Here is a 20,456-nt window from a genome sequence, read left to right as displayed (position 1 = left end):
GTGTTTAAGTGCACTGATCAGTGGTATAGAAGTGTATTTGCTATTGCTATTTGTATGGCTATTTTCAGAGATGTTAGTGCTGAATTTGGGGTTGCAATCTCTTTTTCTCTAATCTGCTATGTAATTTTCAAACTCTGCTATAGAGCAAAGATAGAGAGTTGCAATCCCCTCTCCATTGTCACCCTCCCCCCACTCCTTAGTATGAATAATGTACTTTGTCATGAGGGGGAGATACATTGGATAACCTGTGCTATGACAAGCCAAATGTAAGTCACAGGTCATCCACCTGCGGATCTCTCCTGAGTGTTTCATATATACGTGCAAAAAGGTGTGCACAGGGATTCACACACAGACAAATACAGGTCTGAAAGCATGACAAGGAAGTTCACTGGGCCTCTGGGTGGGCTGCCATATGCAATTATCAGCCAGAGCTTGGGATTTTTGGAATACAACTCCCAGAATCCACTAACCCACTCTTGCTGTGCTAGTTGAAGTTTTCAGAAAGCTGTATCCTAAAGAAGGAAGGAAGGAAGGAAGGAAGAAGAAGAAGATGATGATAGATAGATAGATAGATAGATAGATAGATAGATAGATTTTCCCAAGTTCTACTAATGGTCTGTGTTCAATTTGGTGGCATGCACAGTTGTAAACAGGCTTATTGTATTTGCTTCCTGGGTCCTGCAAACTGGTTCCACTATTTAACCCCTGTGTCACAACTGAAGCTGTATGCAATATTTATCTCAAAACTCAAAGCTGTCTGAACCAAGCCTCCATTCCAAGGTTCACTGAGTTTATGAATGTCAGCCAATGCTCATGAAAGTTTGGCAAACTCGAACTGAGGTTATTCACTCAGCCTGAAAGCAGACGATCCTACTGCCCTAGATAGCCTCCCAAAACCCAACTCCCTCCTCCCTTCCACCCATAGTAAATCTCAGCTCATCTACACCACCCCTCATCATCAGCCAATGAAAGCCGAAGACAAAAGCTCCTAGAGCTTAGAGAGATGTCAAACCAAGAGAGACAGAATGACTTCAGCTCAGTGTGTGGTGCTGAGAAAAGAAAAACCTCACTCACTTCAGTGTCCCTAAAGAAAGCTGAACACACATGCAGGCACGCTACACACCACAGCTCTAAAATTAATGTGGCCAGAGTGGGAAACATGCAAAATACTTAACAAGAGCATTAGGAGTTAGATCACACATGCTGAGCCTGAAGGACTTGAGGCAACGTTGTGAGCCGACCTTGGAATATAATTGTTTCTGGACTTCCAGAATCCCCATCGATTTGGGGAGTCTGGGAGATGTAGTCCAAAAGTAACCCTTGCAATTGCTTGTTATAAACTCCACTGCGTGTTGAATTAGAAATAAGAATTGATATTCTACATTGTTTACATTGTGTAAATAAGTAATATCTTCTGGCCCAGTCCCCCAAGTCAACCATAGTAGTTGGTAGCCACATCAGAAGGTCTGTTCAGCTGCAGGTTGTGGCACACAGATGATGTTTCCAACCATTTCCAACTAGCAAGAAACGAGTATTCTGTTTTAATATTGTAATCATTTAATTTTTAATGCATCATTTTTGTATGTTTTTAATCATACTGTTCTTTTAAATTGTAAGCCACTCTGAGTCCCAGTGTTGGGGGAAAAGCAGAATAAAAATAAATATAACAACAACAACAGCAATAGTAAGGGAGGCTGCAATAAAGAATTGCAGCAGGTGAAGTTGAAGGCTTTCATGGCCAGCATCCATAGTTTTTTGTGGGTTTTTCGGGTTATGTGGCCATGTTCTAGAAGAGTTTATTCCTGACATTTCACCAGCATCTGTGGCTGGGATCTTCAGAGAATGCTGACCTGGAAGAGAGTGGATATATATATATACTGTGTGACCCTGGGTAAGAAAAAACCCTTAAAGTAAACAAAGTTTGCTACCAGTCCTGCAAAACAGCAAAATCAGCACTCAGCTAATGCAAATGAGAAACCACCCAAGGTCAGGTGCTTTCCCAGCAGACAATGATCATCAATTAGCAGCACTAATCCTCTTTTGCATATCCTCCCACCCTGAGGAGCCCATCAACAAGAGAACTGAACACAAATTAACATGGGAATCACTCCTCCTCACCCAGGGTCACACAGTATATATATATACCCACTCTCTTCCAGGTTAGCTTTCTCTGAAGATTCCAGCCACAGATGCTGGCAAAATGTCAGGAATAAACTCTTCTAAAACATGGCCGCATAGTCCAAAAAACCCACAAAAAACAATTGCAACAGGATTTCTGACTCATTCTCACAGCCTCACTTGCTGGTGATTGGGGACTGGAAACATCTTTTTCCTTGCACTCCAGTAGGAAGTGGAATGGACTTCCTCTGTATGGCTACTGGCTGTTTAGGTACACTAGGTGGGAGCACTGACATAGTCTTACTGAGTCCTGAGCAGTTATAGACCTGTATCACTAGGAAATTGGGGGGGGGGGGGTCTGTCCATTTGTTTCAACTGTCCAGCTTCTGTTTCCATACACAGAAACAGAAAATACTGTTATATGAATGTCTATCTATATTCCATCCTAACAGTAGCTCTTAGAGTGGAAAAACAGCATTCGTGAACACCAAATCTCTCTCTCTCTCTCTCTCTCTCACTCACTCACACACACACACATTACAACAACAACAACATTTATTTTTCACCTACCTCTTTCCATGGAGCAAGGTAGGCAACAAAACAAATAAACAATGCACAAGATCAACTAAACACATTGATTAAAACATGCAACAGTTTAAAAGGTCAAAGACATACACATTCAAAAACAATCCACGTTTAACATTCATAATTTAACATTCATAATTTTAAAATCATCTGGATATGCCTCCTGGAGGGGGAAAAAAAGCCATACTCGTGGTGCAAAATTTTTGTTGTGTAAAATAGTGGGGCTTTTGCATAGAAAACAACAATCCTGAACAAAAAGAACCACACATGGCTGTCTGGAAACAATGGCTGGAATCCACCAATGCAATTATGAACATGTGACCTAAGTTAGACATCTATAACTGATTTATACTCATGATCCCTATGTATTCAATAGTGTAATAAATATGTAGGGATCATAAAAGTCCCCTAATCCTGACATACTGGGCATCAGTTGTTGCAAGTGACAGGGATCTGTTCTCCTGTTGATCAGGATGCAGCACGCTGACATTTCCACTTCCTCCTGCAAATGTTATCCAGTGTGATTACAGGACTTTTGGACTGGGCAACTTTTACAATCTCTATGTATTCCCTACACTATTGAACACATAGGGATTGTATACTTAACTAAGGTAGCTGATTTAGAATCACCAGGTTTGGGTTTTGTTTTTTGCACAAACCCCACCTTTTCGCAATTCTCTTGCAAAAGCCAAATATATTTCTACACAGAATAATTTCTCCAAATACTTCACAATGTGTGAATACTGGACAAAACACTACACAAAAATATTCATTTTCTCTGCTGTGGAAATTATTCACCCTGTCTTGTGAGGATGAAATAGTCAATACCATCATCCCTAATGTATGCGTGCACGTGCGCACATGTGTATATCCAATCTAATACATTCACAAATTGACTACAATGGATTTCAGAATATTACATGAGCTATAGTAACAGACAAGGTTAACAAAAGGGTAAACTGCCTCCAAAAATGCTGTAGAAAAGAATTGATGTCAAAAGTTCTTCAGTTAAAAATGATTCCAGGCCCAGCATGATGGAGAGTAAAGCTGAGAAGTCTTGGAAACATTCACTTATGAGTACTTACAGATAATGTTTCTCAAAATTAGAGTACTCCTCTGAGGTTCCTCGTATATTTAGCCATCCAGAATTATTACTCCATTTGGTTATTATTATTTGCAGGTTTATAAAGAAATAAGAGAAAAACTGTGTGAAGGAAAAAAATGCACTCACTTGTACCTGAAGGGTAAAAACATACAGAAAATTTTTAAAAGATGGATTAGATTCAAATCAAGTTAGCTACACTTATTCTGGTTAAAATCTATGTGAAAAGTTGTGATGCTTCTAGTCAGACAACTCCTATCAAAGCTTGGCAAATTTGCTTCTTTTTTACTACAGCTCCTAGAATTCCTTCACCAGTTACAAACACTGAAGTCCAAAAAGTATGTTTCCAAGCTCTGTCTCCCAGCATCACTGATCAGAATATATTATGCAACTTCTTGGAAGGTGTGTGTGTGTGAAAATAAAGCCAACATTCTCTAGAGTCGTGTTGGTGTAATACACTAGCAGCTGCACTTTTTTCAGGGCTGAAAACCAGTGAAAAGAGAAGGCAGGCAACTTTTGCTAGCTAGTTCTAAGCAGCCTCTTTCTCCAACGCCTTACTTCTTTTTCCTTTTCCTTTTTACTTCCTTTTCCTCCAGCTGCTATTTATTTATTTAGTTACTGTATTTCTATGCCTCCTTTTTCCCAGAAAAAAAACCAAGGCAGCTCACAAGAATAAAAACATTTTTTAAAAAATACAGTACAGTGGTACCCCGGGATACGAATTGATCGCGTTACGAAATTTCCGGGATACGAAAAAGTTAGATTGGAAAAAACTGTTCCGGGATACGATGTTTTTTTTGGGTTACGAAATTTATTTCGGCGCGAAATTCAAACGCAAAGCGCGGCTAGCGGCTTTCCAGCGCTAACGGAAAGCCTTTTCGGGTTGCGAAATGTATCGGGTTACGAACGGAGCGGCGGAACGAATTAATTTCGTAACCCGAGGTAGCACTGTACATCTGCAATGCAGAAATAATGCAGTTCGATGCCACTTGAAATACCATGGCTCAATACTATGGAATTCTGGGAGCTGTAGCTTTGTGAAATATTTAGCCCTCCCTGTCAGAGAGCTCTAATGTGCCAACAGACTACAAATTCCAGGATTCCCGAACTTCCCGCAAGTAAAAAGGTGTCATTTTTGTCCACTTTCTGTTCGCTTTATTTTTGCGTTATTTCTGTTTGGGAGAAAATCATCCTGCATTTGCAGGTTCTTTCTACTTCTAAAATCCCGTTTCTGAGCAGGATTCATCTAGTGTTATAAGGTTCATCATCAGGTTTTCTTGGTAGGATTTAATCTGAGGAGGTTTCCCATTGCCTTCCTCTAAGGCCCCATTCCCACTCACGTATTTGCCCTGGATGGAACTGGCAGATTCAGATCCCCCCTCCCGAATCCCTCTGGAAGCAAGTGCCCACTATCATTTACCTTAATCGGGGTTATTTACCCCTGAATGCCATTGCAGCTTTTTGCAGAGAGTTCAGCGATACTAGTTTAAAATGAAGGCTCTTTTGCTGTCAATCAAATTCACTTCTGCTTTCATCAAAGGTGACGTTTCCTACAGCAATTGGCCAACAGAATGGGTGCTTTCTGTCAAATTTAAAAACCTCCAGGTGTGTGTGTGTTGTGTGTAGCAAAAGCATTCACTCTTGTATCAATTTGCCAAATTGAAAGGGAAACATTTGTAACATTTGCATTGTAGCATTTGCATTTTAAACAAACAATTTAAAAAAAAAAGCCTCTGGTGGCTGCTGTTCCCTGGGCAAGCAAATGAAAGGGAAAATGTAGCACAAGCAGACACACATTCTATCTATATTGTAGCATTCAAATATTAAAATAATAATAATAATAAGCTTCTTGCAAAGTGAGGTTGCCATTCCAGGAGCAAGAGGAAATGAAAGGTAAATGTAGCAGAAGCACACATACACACATTATATTGAGGTATCACCCAAAAGACATTCCCATAGTGTGTCACAAATAAAAAATAAAAAATAAAGAGAGAGAGAGAAAGCTGCCTGGTGCAAGAGAGAGGTTTGTTCTGTTCTCTGCCCTCCCTCTGACTATGCCTCCCCTGAACTTGACCCTTCCTCCGGCTCCTTCTTCCTCCTCCTCCTGCTTCGTCACCCCAATTGGCCTTGGCACCCTTCTTCCAGCTCCTTCCTTCTCCTCTTCCTCCTCTGTCACCCCGATGAAGGGGAGGCTTGTTCTGCCCTCTGCCCTCCCTCTGACTTAAATCCCTCCCCTGAACTTGACCCGATCATGATCGGGGACAAGTTCATGTTGACGGAATCCGTTTCCCCCCAAAAAGATACAGCTTTTACTCTGCTTTCAAAAGACCCGCGCCAAGGGGCATTTGCTCCTGAACGGGTGTGAAAGCCTCGTTTTCACTTGTGAAAGGATCAGGGCCAATATGAACTTCCCATGGTTAATCCAGGTTCTTATCAGGGGTAAAAGGTAGTCTGAATGGTCCCCAAGGCTGAGAGAGTTTGACTTGCCCAGTATTATCCAGCAGGTCATAGCTTATGGTTTATACTTGTATTTTTTTATGTTGTAAGACTCTTTGGGTCCTACAATTGGAGAAAGGCAGGAAATAAATAAAATAAAACTTAATCTTAAATGTTGATATTCTACATCAGCTACTTACGTCTGTATAACTAACACTAGTGAAAAGAGAAGACAGACAACATTTGCTAGCTAGCTGTAAGCAGCCACTTTCTGCAACACCTTGCTTCTTTTTTCTTTTCCTTTTTACTTTATTTTCCTTCAGCTGCTATTTATTTATTTATTTTCTATGCCTCCTTTCTCCTAGTAAAGGACCTAAGCCGGCTCACAAGATAAAAACATTTTTTTAAAAAAAAAATTACAATAATCATCTGCACTGCAGAAATAATGCAGTCTGATACCACTTTAACTGCCATAGCTCAATGCTATGGAATATATAGCATTCTCAAACCAGGAACAGGAGATCATGTCAGACTGTCCACATGTGTAGAGCAAGCCTAAGCTTACTCAAATGTAAGTCTCACTGAGGTCAATGGCTTTTACACCCCAGTAAGTAAGGTTGGTTTGTAGGCACTAGCCATAAACCTTCCAGGCTGCATAACTTCTTAGTCTGCATAAATAAGAACCTTATAGTATGAGAAAACAAAGTGGGAATGGAGCTAGAGAGTAACATCTTTCTGCCTTACCGCATGATGTCATAGAAGTTCAGTTTTCTTCCCATGGGAGACGGTTTTAAAGGCCCATCTTTTTTCTAGCTGGAAAAATCTTTTTGGCAAAGACACGCTTTTAAAACCATCTCCCATATTGTACACAATGTCAGGCGGTAAGGCACGGAGAAAGCCACTACTTTTTGGATCTCTTTCCACTTTTTTCTTATGTGATAAGTCTCTAAGTAGTCTCCTACCTTGATTCCCCTCCTGCTCATCTTCAGAGCCAGTAGCTGGATCAGGTGAAGGAGGTCCATTCAGCTGGCAATCAGGGTACAAGAAAGAGAATGTTTCCGCCTCCTCCTACCAGCAGGAAACAAGGACTTGTGACAGCAGTTCTCCTCGTAATTATTGCAGCCTCATCCAATAGTGGGAAGGAGTGGAAATATAATCTTCCTTGCACTCAATCATCAGCTGAATGGACTTCCTTTGCACAATCATGCTGCTAGATCTTAAGGTGGGCTGAGGTGGCATTTATGTAGCCTTACAGTAAGAGTATATGGTCTTACTGAATAGAGAGTATTTACATTTCTGTAACTCTAGGTTACCAATCCATAAATGCAATATTGGATGCCAGCCAATGTAATGAGTAAGTGGGAATAATGTTATTTTTGCATGTGTGTAGCAAGTAGCATTTTTTGGCCCAGTCCAGGCGGGCCGAAAGGGATGCCCTCGTCACATGTGAGGGGTGGCACTTCTAGATGCCCCTTGCACATGATGAGAGCATCAAAATGGCGGCGCCCTGTACAGACAGGCACCGCCATTGTTACGCAAGTGCCACACAGCATCCTCACAGCACTGCTCTGGTGTACTCCTTGTGCTGCCACTGCAGCGTAGAAAGAATCTGCTTTTTGCGGGTTCTTTTTCCACTGGCGGGAAGCTTCGCCAATTGGTGGCTGAGTCTTCCCTTCAATGGAAAAGCAGGCACCAGCAGGCCAACCTTTTTGAGTAGTCTGTACCCCGCCTATGTTATCCTTTCAATTACATTTTAAGGCATTTTAGAGGCATTGCAAATGGAATGTTCAAGAGTATAATATCTTTACCAATCCTAAATAGTTGGTATTTTTTTTTCAAGACAAGAAGAGAACTAGAGAGAAAATGAGTAACCCAATAAGCAACCAATTATTGAAAACTGTCATTTATAAATTAGGCTGTGTCGTGTTTTAAGTAACACATTGCTTTTAAAAAGTAACTTTCTAATCTCTTCCTATAGGGAACCCTTTCCACATCAGTTCATGCAGAGTAGGGCAGTAACACCCAACTATGTTTTGTGTAAACTGCTAGAATCGTCCATGCTGGGAGTTTCTACTCTGTTATGCAGGACAGGTTCCCATTGATATTTATTTCAACACAACAGTGCAAAAACGCTACGTAGTCCACCTTACAAGTGCTAACAAAAGCTAAGATGCTTTTACCTCACTGGGAGGTTCATGGCTAGTGACTACAAACTCAACCTTACTGAGGTGTAAAAGCCATCAACCTCAGTGAGACTTACATCTGAGTAAACATGCTTAGGCTTGCTCTGCATATGTGGACAGTCCATAGTTATCTCCATCATTCCCGTTTTGAGATTGCAATTATTTCTCTCATCTTGACTGCTCCTTCCTCCTTGGTTTGATAAGCCTACCTTGTGGGGTGCTGAACCTACAATGTGCCTCTTTGTTTCTCACTGATGAAGAAATTAAACTAATTTGAAAAATATGGCAAACAATGCTGCAGTGCTCTGTTTCCATCTGGTACACTTTTGCATGTAATTGCTTCACAGTTGTCCCTCCCCCGCTTCCATATTAAGTAAAAACAGAGTGTTTTTGGGATATGCAGCTGGAAGCATAAACAATCCACTGAAGTTTAGAGGTTACTTTTTGTTTTATCTTTATTTTGTTTTGTTTCTTTTGAATAAACAATAGATTCTCCCACTCAGCCCACATAGAAATGAACAAAGTCTTTGTAATTACTTTTCAGGTCACCTGGACCCTTGGAGTGACAAGACCATCACTTACAGAATTACACTGCATGAGAAGAAAGGAGCAAAGCTATGCATGCTTCTGTTATACAACATCTCTGGACACAGCACAGATTTCATTTGTATTCCAGAAACAAGACCAAAGTTGTCCCATCAGAGGTGGACAAAAATGTTAGAGAGAGCATCTCCTCCCCACATCTAAATTGAGATAATCTGCTTCTCCATGGGCTGAATTTGATCCTCCCCTTCCTTCTCTAGTAAGCAAGAAAAGCAAGATCCCTTCCTGGGCTAGACAGCTTTCAAACTGTGAGAAGACATGGAACTGGGCTGCATGCATGTCAGCCAAAATATTTGAATGGGCTGATAATCCACCTTTTTATATAAAATAGATGTAATGATATGTTCTTATGGTCTAATATTACTGGCAAGTATCACTAACCATATGACGGCCTTTCCTTAGTTCTGTTCAAGAATTCAGTGTGCCTCCAAATGATCAGAATCATAAGAGGGAGCAAATGCATTTTCGTGCCACCCTCTCCATCAGGTTTCCTTTGCAGGGCACTGTTGTCAACAGATGGTCAATAGATGAGTCAGATAAACAAAGGGTCTTCTTTTCTCATTGTGGACACCAAGTTCAGAAAATCAGACTTCAGTGGTTAAAACTCAGAAAACCTTTATTGAGAAACTGTAGATCCAGTTTCCAGATGTTAATTGTCAGAACTAGCAAATGTTACAACTGTTTAATTAAACTACACATAATTTTAAATTTCAGGCTAGGTCTTATTTGTTATAATTAATAAGCACTCTTTTCCACACTTTCCCTACTACTCCTTTTCTTTGTTGTTCCAACAGAATCATTTTCACAGAAACAACTTTGAACAGGTGACCACCTCCTTTCCGGTCTTATCTCAGCACCTGGGTATGACATCAGCATGACCTAACACCAGCTTTACTCTATAATCTATCACACATGATCCCCAACAATATATGGCAGATGCTCTAATCTGCAAATAGCTAGCCTACCAATACAGAGGGCTCACTATACAACAGTTGTACATTATCCATTCACACAAAAATCACTTTGTATGGACAGCACAATTTATGCCTGCATATGTCTACCAGTCTATGGTTTCCACTGGATAACCATACCCTCTTTCTAGGTGGATAGAGAAGAATATGTTTTTCATCCCAGACCAGAGGCTTGTAGAATTCTGATTTTTTTTTAAAGAGAACTAAAAGTGGTGATTTTCCTTGACTGTAAGGCTGTGATTCTGCCCCAAACTTTTGTTTAGTTGTTTTGGGGGTAAGATTCAGATCCTTTAAAGTTTGGACTAATGCCCAGAAAAAGATTCACCACCCCAAGATACCAGTTACCACTGAATTAAGTGTTTTGGTTCCTTTTGAGAAACAGATGGGTAATGAATTATTAAAATAATTAACTACAGCAGTAACTAATTATTGGGGGCACAGAATGATAAACTGCAATAATTACTTTTAAAAAGTAACATCCTGACTTTTGGAAAACATATTCAGGAGTAGCCATTCTGGCCATGCAGCAAAGTACAATCACACCCAAAATCCATCTAATAGTGACACCTTTCTTAGGCCAACCAAAATGCCAAAAATACACATTGCAAGCTTTCAAAGTGTAGCTTAGCTTCGAAAGCTTGCAACATGCATTTTGTACATTTTGGTTGGCCTAAGAAAGGTATCACTGTTTGGTGGATTTTGGATGTTATTGTGCTTTCGTGACTTTAGCTTGAGGATAATACCTAAACAGAAGTCCTGTCATTTCCACAAGGAAGAATTAGAAACAGCTCTGCCCCATGTTACTCTTATAGCTTGGGAGACTGTGTTTAACTGTTTCCTCTTCTTCTGGCTGGGTACATTTTTAATATGGGTCACCTGGCCTCTCTAATTAGCTTGTGACTTATTTTCCCGTAACTCTGACAGATTATGTCAAGGTGTGCAAGGTTGGTGGCTCCCAAACATTTGTCCTTGCCACAGATGGAGTGTATTATAAAGGATGAAACCAGACCACCACTTACTTATTTATATATTTTATTGGAAACACCTTGCACAAAAAAAAAAGGGGGGGGGGAGAAGAGGAAAGAATATCTGCATAGCAGCCTAAAGAGAATTATGTGCTCGCAGAACAACAGAAAATCAGAAAATGGAAGAAATACATTGAAAGTATTTTGCTGCCAAAGATTTCTTATTACATCCTGATAATCCATTTTTATGTGTATGTGTGTATAATCTTCAAAGCATATTTTGTAATTATTACGACATTTTGTTACAAATATATTTGATTTGTATACATTAGATAGCTTCAAATTAAATGTCTTAACTTAAATGATAATTCTAAGGCAAACCGGAGAAGACTCTCATAGGGAAAAGGGTGTGCTGGAAGGAGGAAAAAGACTCTAAAATGGAAACTCAGAACATGTTTTGCTCGTAGTGACCAAAATCTTCAGAATGGCCCCCACATGGCCTTTACTGGTGTCAGACCATGTTTAAACCTGTGGGTGTGAAGATGCCAGCAACAACTGGTATGTGTATGACAGGGACGAATGGTGTTTATTGCACACATAAAGAGGTTCATTTAAATCTGCAGGCACAGTTATCCAGCAGTCATAATGACCTAAATCTATCTCTGGAAAGTGCATTTTCACTAAATGGAAACCCCTAGCTTTTTCATCTCTGATGTGGGAATTAGCTCTTTAATTTGCCTTGAAGGATGATTAGTAAAGGAATTCTCACTGTCCCAGGAAAATTGTGTGTGAGTGTTGTGTTTATTTGTATGTGTGATTTTTTTAAAAATTACATATGGTGGTAATTTATAGTGAGCATAATAAAAGACTTGTTCCAATTAAGCACATGGGTTTTCTCTTTGAAGAGTTAAAAAAGAGGTGTTACTTCACACCAATATAAATCCAGACTTTACACCTGTATAAATTCAGTAGTAAAAAGACCTGAAACCTAGACATCTCCTACATGCTGCTACTTGTATGCGCATAGCAGATACTTTAGACATGATTCTGTGCTGAAGTATACACTAGGCAGACATGGAGTGGGGGATAGAATTACCCCTATATTAAAGCTGTAGAATATTTTCTGTGCTGTTTTACAACTACCTGTACACTGAAGTTGGTTCCTAAAACAGAAAGATGCAGAATAAATAATGTAAAATCGAAGGCTTTCATGGCCGGCATCCATAGATTTTTATGGGTTTTTCAGGCTATGTGGCCATTTTCCAGAAAAGTTTCTTCCTGACGTTTCACCAGCATCTGTGGCTGGCATCGTCAGAGATGCCAGCCACAGATGCTGGCGAAACGTCAGGAAGAAACTTTTCTGGAACATGGCCACATAGCCCAAAAAACCCACACAAAAAAAAATTAATAATCTTACTGTAATCGTATATCATCATCTACATTACATATCTTTGCATCACCTACATTATGTAATTTTATGTATACAGTCCACCCTCCATATCCACAGATTCTTTATACATAGATTCAGCTATCCACAGCTTTGAAAATATTTGAAAAATATACATTCCAAAGAGTAAACCTTGATTTTGCTATTTTATATAAGGGATACCATTTTACTATGCTATTGTATATAATGGGACTTGAACAGCCATGGATTTTGGTATCCACAGCGGGTCCTGGACCTAAACCCCAGTGGATACCAAGGGTCCAGTGTACATAGCTACATAGCAGAGACAGTAATGAACCCTGTTAATGAATTGCAAAGATGTGTAACAAGCCACTGGAAGAGGTCCCAATACACATTGGCACCTGATATGCATCAGGACTGATGTGATGCACATCAGGACTAATGTGTTGTGCATTGAGAGTGATGCAGTGTACATCCCCTTCTGTATTGGTCCCATTTTTGCCAGCTCTGCTATGTAATAACATAACAGTAACAGAACTACCCAACTGTAATTCCTGCAGATGTAAATCCTTGTATGAAGACATAACTCTCAGCCTATAATTCTGTATCATCATATTTTAAAAAATGGAACGGCATTATTTTCTTTATGGTGTTATGATGCACTGTCTATTTGGGCAAACTTTTCAGGATGCCATATTTGCCACTGTCTGCCAGTCCAACACATTTGCTATCATTAGAATATTTAAAACCAAAGGTCCAAGACAAAAATTAAATATATTTAAGTTGCTTGTGGTTTAATATGATTTGCTTAATTGCAAAGTACTGTAGGGTTTAAGGGCAGGAAGGGGGTAAATGGGGCATAGTTCTGCTGGGCAGATGTTTACCATCCCTCTCCTGATGCCAAATCATGGCCCCTATCTTCTTAACTGTATCACTGTTTAAAATTAAGTTGTGAGCTGCCTTGATTTCCATTATATTGGGAGGAGGCTGAGACTGAATTTAGATATAATATACTTCCAGTGTTATCCAGTCTGTGCTCACTGGCAGTACCCAGTAATCCAAACACTGTAAAGGAGAAAGAAGCAAGAAGGGTACCAACAAAGTCAAGGTAGAAACAGAAGTGTCAGGAAATAGGGAAATTGGAGGAAAGGGAGGGGAAGTGGATGGAGAGCCAGGTGGCGTAGCTGCAAATATTTGTACAGCCTCAGTGTAGCCTGCAGGAAGATAATGTCCCATAGAAAATACTACCTTTTTCCTGTTGCTTGTCCTTATCTGACACTAAGATCTTGGTCTTCCATCTGACACTGAGACTGATTACATTTTTAGCTTCTTTTAGCATTTAAACAAATGGCCAATCCATTAAACAGTGGGATTTCTGTTCCTCCTTCAGTGGAGCCATGATAATATCAGCTGTATGAAGACAGGAGATACAGGAAGAGTATTCTTGAAGAATTCTCATGACAGAGGTAGGGATTCAGCAAAAAAAAGGTGTTATATGAGACACCTCACCTCCAAAAAACATTGTCCATAAGAGACATCTGGGCTGCATCAGGAGGGGCCTGTCATCCTAGAAGATCTCTAGTGTAAGCACAATTTTGAATGCTAGTTGAAATTTTTAATACTAAGAGAGATATTGAGAGATATTAAAACCAGAATAGTGTATTGGTTAAAGAGCTGGACTAGAACTTGGGAAATCCAGGTTCAAAAGTCAGTCATGAAGTTTCTTGGGTAACCTTGGGCTAGTCACTTTTTCATTTGTTCTTTTATTAATTTATGTGCTGCTTCTAACTGCATAAGAAGTATTGAAGCAATGTTTGTAGAAACAAAGCATATCCCACCACTATGGGGAACACTCAAAGCTATGTACTTGCTCAGTATATTCTCTGTTCTTACCATTTTTATTTTTATTTTTTAATGTGGACACTGGGGGAAGCAAATGGGGAGGCATTACAAACCACCGCTTTGCGGCGGTCTGCCGGCGCTGCTCTTTGCTCCACGAAGGAGTTGCAGCATACAAACCGCGCGACTCCCTCGTGGAGAAAAAAAAAGCTCCAAAATGGAGCTTCTTCCTGCGGCGCCGTTATGCCGTTGCGAGGTGCCCACAGCGCACCCGCGATGTCATAACCGCCGTGACCCGTCTGGACGCTATGCATCCAAGACGTAAACATGGCGGCGGCCGTGTGGAATGGCCGCTGCCATTTGTCATGGACTGAGTCCATGATAGGGAAAGGGGCGTCTAGAAAAGTCACCCCCTTTTAAAAATGGGACATCCTGAGGACGTCCGAAATGGCGGTCTATAACCCGCCATAGTGTCTTCTAATCATGGATCCCCAGATTTATTGGCTCTCAACTCCCTGATTGTGTTCTAGGAGCATAATAAGAAAGTATGGATGACTGCCATCTTGTTTACTGAATGTTTTCTCCAATGTTTCATTCAAGAAGTGAAGAAAAAAATGTAACAGGAAGGTCTGGCATTTAAAATTCTGTTGATAGTAGACAATGCACCTGGTCATCCTGAATCTGTTTGCTGTGGAAATGAAAATGTTGGTATTGTTTTCTTGCCTCCCAATTCAACTTCATTGATTCAACACCTTGACCAGGGTGTCATTTGTTTTGTCAGGGTCATGTACACCTAACTGGTATTTGAGTGCATTGTAGCTACAATTGCTGCAGACCCTACCGTGGACATCAAACAGTGATAGAAACCCTTCACTATTGCTGATGCCATAACATTCATCAAAGCTGCAACGGATGAATTAAAACCAGAAACTGTAACTGCCTTCTGGAAGAACTTATGGAGTGGCATTGTGGGGGATTTTCATGCCACCCCAGGGATCAATGGAGAAGTGAGGACAATTTGGTGGAGACAATTTGCAAGACAATTTGGTGAAGGGTTTTATTTTATTTTTTACATGCTTGTTTAGGAAGTGGGGGAACACACTGACAGCTATGAAGAACTGTTAACCAATGACCTTAACAAGGAACTTGTTAAGATCTCTTCAAAAGAAAATGAAGAAAAAGAAACAAAAGCAGAACCAGCCATGTGGACATTAGAGGAGTTAGCTGAAGTGTTTCAAATTGCACAGACATTAAAGGAAAAAATTATGGAGTGTGATCCTTGAATGGAACGCAGTATTAAAGTCACCTGTATGATCATTTTGGAACTGCAGTCTCTTTAGCAACAATGTGAAGAGTTAAAAAGTGAGAGACAACAGCTTCTCAGTACGATCTCCCAAAAGGATTCCACAAATGAGGATCCTTAACCATCAACATTATCTGCATCCAACATCCAACCATCCATGTCTGCTCCTAACATTGACACTGAACCATTGACCTTATCCTGGTGCTACAATCTAAGACCATATTCTGATGATGATCCTTCTCATGAAAGTTCTTTTTCAAATGATACCAATACATCAGAAGGTCAATATTGATGGGATTGGACAGCTATGAAGCTTCTGTCATTCATTTCAGGTAAGAAAAATAGTGTTCCACACACACACACAAATATTACATGAAGGGTCCTGGAATGGATCCCACACATAATACATGGGCTGCCTCTATGCTTTTTTAGCTCCTATCATTGATTCATATATGTAACTTTGTCCCTGTTGATTCTTCAGAGTGAAGGGAGACATTTTAAAATATGGCAAAGTTCGCCTTTGAAAGCTGTGATTGTGTGTTCAAACTCTGAACACATAAACATTGCTGTCTTTGGCATTTTTTCCAGAGCCAAGAATGTATGTATACAAATAAACTCCTTCCATTTGCTTTGGAACGTATGTAATACGTTCTTGTAATAAGAAATATTAATATTATATGGTGTATAATTATTTTATGAAAATGTAGACAGACAAACAAGAAAACAAACAAGCTAGCCACTTGTACATTTATAGAAGCACAGCAGCATGTCCCTATGGTTGGAAAAGTAATTTAATCCAACTGCTGAGGGACATAGAATTCTCTATGGCTAAATCATCCCTAACAAATTAATTCCTGAAACAGAATATTGCCAGTGACACCGCCAAATTGTAACATGTCACAAGCAGTACATTTGGATTGTGTTAGCACTTGTAGATCTCTTCATCAAGTCACTCCTCTGGATGAGGGACTTCTTGGCAAGATTAGTTTGCCTTTTGCCTCATGGAACCATCCTGTCTTTTCCTTGTTTCCCTAACAGTGAAGTTAACATGTTTATTTCAGAGCTGGGACCAGTTCCTTTATGAACTACAGCTCTTAGAAAAGCTGCTGGCCATGCAGGCTGAGTATTCTGAGAGCTATAGTCCAAAAACTAGCTTTCTCCAACTTTGATCTACTTTATTATAAGTCCTAATTAGTTCAATGGCACTTACTCCCAGCTAAGCAGTATGGAATTCCCATTTAAGGTTGCAAAGACTGGTTTATTTTTCTGGGAGCTAGATACACAGATTCACTACTGGGCAGAACTATTTGGCTCAGAAATTTTGGAAATTTTCTGTAATGATAAAAAAAAACTTCTAAGGACTAAATTAATCTTAAAGGAGAACATGAAGAACTTTCAAGGAGATTACCATTAAATACAAAGTGGCTAGGGGTGGCTACTTCAAGCAACGGGTAGGTTGCCCTAAGGCAAGCTTTCACTGCCATTAGTTTTCAATCTGAGGCAGAAAACATGAAGGATAACATGATATAGTGATATACTGTCATTCACTAGGAATGTTTTGTCCTAAATTTCATATGGGAACAGTACTTTGTAACCTAAACTGTTAATAACGCTTATTGTTTCTTGTTTATCTTTTAAAAAGAGGAGGAGGAGGAGGAGAAGGAAGAAGAAAAGAAAAGAAAATGATCATCTCATATTTTAAGGAAAGCCTATCCCACACCCCAAAGTTCTCCAGGTTCAATTTTCTTCCAGAAAGTCATCATTATCCATTGCCTTCTGCTGCAAAATACTGACAAATTTGAGATGAGGATGAATGTAACTTTACTTCTGAGTAGACCAGTGATGTAGTATAGAAGAGACACAAGGGGGGACAGCTCCAGAATTATTTTCAGAACAGAGATGTTGTCTGGTCAAACACCAGGGTAACGGAAGGACAACAAGGGAGTGAGGAGAGAACGTGCCTTTCACATGTTATTGTTGCTTATGACAGATTAGCATAGAGAACATAAGATAACAAGAAAAACAGTCAGGCAGATTATGTCTTCTTTCCTTTCATTTGATAAGGTTTAATAACACATCTGCTTGCATTTGTGGATTTTTCTTGGGATAATGCTTACAAAAATTATTTTTGGACTACATTTCCCAGAATCCCACAGCTATCATGAACAGTGGCTGTAGGAGCTTTGGTTAATTAAAAAGAAAACCTTTACTGGCCAACCAAAATACAAAATATACCTATTACAAGCTTTCAAAGCTCCACTGGCTTCTTCATCAGGCAAGATGGTACAAACCAAACAGGAGAAAAAAATTGAGATGTTAGTAAGACAAAAATTGGAGGTATTGGGACATATTTTCTTCTTCTTAAAGTTGGACTGAATTAGCATGTTTTACCTCTACAGCTACCAAATTACTCCTGATGCAAAAACATGGAGGCTTCTTGAAAAATCCATTGTCCTCTGCCTACAAGAGGCCTGTAGCTTCACAGGAATGGAGACAGATTGGATTGCAAGAGAAGAGTCCTGTTGATATACAAATGGACTTTAAATTGGAGCTTCGAAAGCTTTCAACAAGTATATTGTGTATTTTGGTTGGCCAATAAAGGTATCGCTGTTTGGTGGATTTTTGTCTGAATTTGCTAAATAGCCAACACAGCTACCTCTGCATATTAAAAGGAAAAACCTTATTCACATTTTGCCTTGGGGGCATAGCTATGAATTATCAGGAGACGCAGTCGTGAAACTGTCATGATTGGAATCTTGCACTTCATAGTTTACCGCATGGATAGGGTTGAACTGTCCATCTAGAAAGTATAGATTACTACATCTATGTATGTTCTTGTATATTGGACAAAGAAATATCACCTGCAAACCACATGTGCTTTGGCCTTTTTGTGTTGATGTTTATACCCTTGTCTTATTAGTCAACTTTTTAAAAGACTTCTCCAAAGACAGCCATGAACAATTGTGTCATACTAATTTTTTCAAGCTGCATCGCTTGATTTTTTTCAATTGGACTTGTATCAAACATTTTGTGGGTTTTTCTCTAGTGAAGTTGCTCAAGGCCTAGTTTTTTGGGTTTTACTTTTTTTTTTTTAGTTCTTTGTCCCTGAAGCTCTTGCAATCTTGCACCCATAAGAAAGCAAACATCACAAGGCTGGAATACCAACCTCTGTTGCCATTCCTATGCAGTGGGAACAAAAAAAAAATCACCATGTCCCACATTCTGGCACAACTTTTAATTTCCCCCCATTATTTTTTTTAAAAAAATAATTGATATCTTGATTTTCCATCAGTTATGATATTCAAGGCAGCCAACAGCAAGAACAGTAAAAACACTGGTTAACAATGCAAGTTTGTATGAATAAAAATAACTGTACCAACTAACATTTAAACCACAGCTACTTCCAATACTCTTCTAAAGCCAAATTTCAACCTCACACCACAAAGAGATCCAACAATTGAGTTAGTTTGGCTTCCCTATGAAAGCCATATAAGGTATGGCAACTGAAATTGAGCCATAACTGAAACAACTGAACACATTCTTTCTCACAAACCTGTTAGAAATACTGTACAGTGGTGAGACACAGAATAGGACATTTAATTTGGAATAAAATGTAGAGATAGGAGCTAAAGATATGCTTTGGATTTGAACAAATGCCAAAAAACCCAAGAAGTGACTGAGACTGATGTGGATGTCCAAATGTCCAAATCAAGGCAGCCCTTCTCTAAAGCAGATCCACATCTGAATGCTCCTGAAGATTCACTAGCTATATTCATTCAGAAGGACAAAAAGACTGCTTTTCCTCAAGCAGTCCATATAAGGACATTTCTAAGCAGGAAAGGGTGTGTGTGAAATTTTGTGATTCTAGTATCTAATCACAGCATGCTAACTGCTAAGTCTAGTTTTTACTCTCAGCTAGAGTGGACTCTTTGGTTCGATGAAACCTACATAAGTGTTGATTTACTAAGCTTCATTGATTCAATGGTCTATTTTAGTTGAGACACATAACTAGATTTAGCCCAATGAATCATTTCATCAGGTCTCTCCAATCCCAAAGCTTTGGGGAGAATGTTGAATTAATTTATCACAGACCTGATTCAGTGGTTAGTGCTCAGCTAGTTCCAAGAGAAAGAGGAATGTCAGAATGCTTGGTGACATCTCTGACATCTAGCACCATGCTTATTTACCTCCTTCTGAAATCTATGGAGCCAACTAAAATTAAATGTTGCAAACACAATTTCACTTAAATCTAAATTTGTTCAATTATTGTTATACGCACACACACACACGCACAATAATACAACAAATTATGTATTAAATCTGACATATATGTACTGTCCTAAAAGTCCCATACATCCAATGTCATGTTAATATTGTACTCGATTTGATTGCAGGACTCTTCTACCTATGCTGTTCAGCATTTCTGCAACATCTGGTGCAACCTTAAAGCTGTAAATAAAAGAAAAATACAAAATAGGAATAAATGCAATATAGAAATTACACTGCAAAGAATATATCCTTTTGTTCCCCCTTAAATACAAAAAAATGCCACTACCTTATTCAATGAGAACGGGGCCTCCTCCTTAGCTCTAGCAACTGCAGGTCCTCCCCAGCTCCAGCTCTCCTTTCCTTCTGAACTAAACCAGCAAGTACAGTGTCTTCCTTGGGGTTCCCCTGCCATTAGGTTAAACCAATATTCATAGAGGTTACATCTGGAAAATACTGGATGTTCAAGCTTTCTAGTTCTGCCACTGTAGAGTCAGCATGCCCATTATGCTCCACATCAAGAAAGTTCTCTTGCATTTTCTGCACTTCAGTGCTAGATTGGGCACAAAGCAAAGGAAATCAAAAGACCTCAACTTTTTTTTTAAATTCAGAATACATCTCTTATGTGTCCATGCATATTTGTCATACCTTGCAGGTTCTTTGTGTTGGCTTATCTT

At 39.5% G+C, this 20,456-nt stretch overlaps 1 long non-coding RNA gene across 1 annotated transcript in view; it reads left to right on the top strand.

The window, feature by feature from the left end:
* Positions 1–11,845, top strand: part of LOC121924189 — a 29,293-nt gene extending 17,448 nt beyond the window's left edge. The window contains exon 2 of the long non-coding RNA XR_006102541.1: positions 8,969–11,845. This is a non-coding gene — a long non-coding RNA (uncharacterized LOC121924189). The remainder of the gene's footprint in view (positions 1–8,968) is intronic.
* Positions 11,846–20,456: the final 8,611 nt, after the last annotated feature.

The sequence above is a fragment of the Sceloporus undulatus genome, chromosome 2, assembly GCF_019175285.1.
Source record: "Sceloporus undulatus isolate JIND9_A2432 ecotype Alabama chromosome 2, SceUnd_v1.1, whole genome shotgun sequence".
Taxonomy (NCBI): domain Eukaryota; kingdom Metazoa; phylum Chordata; class Lepidosauria; order Squamata; family Phrynosomatidae; genus Sceloporus; species Sceloporus undulatus.
Note: the sequence above shows the minus strand (reverse complement) of the source record. Positions and strands in the feature narration are given on the sequence as shown.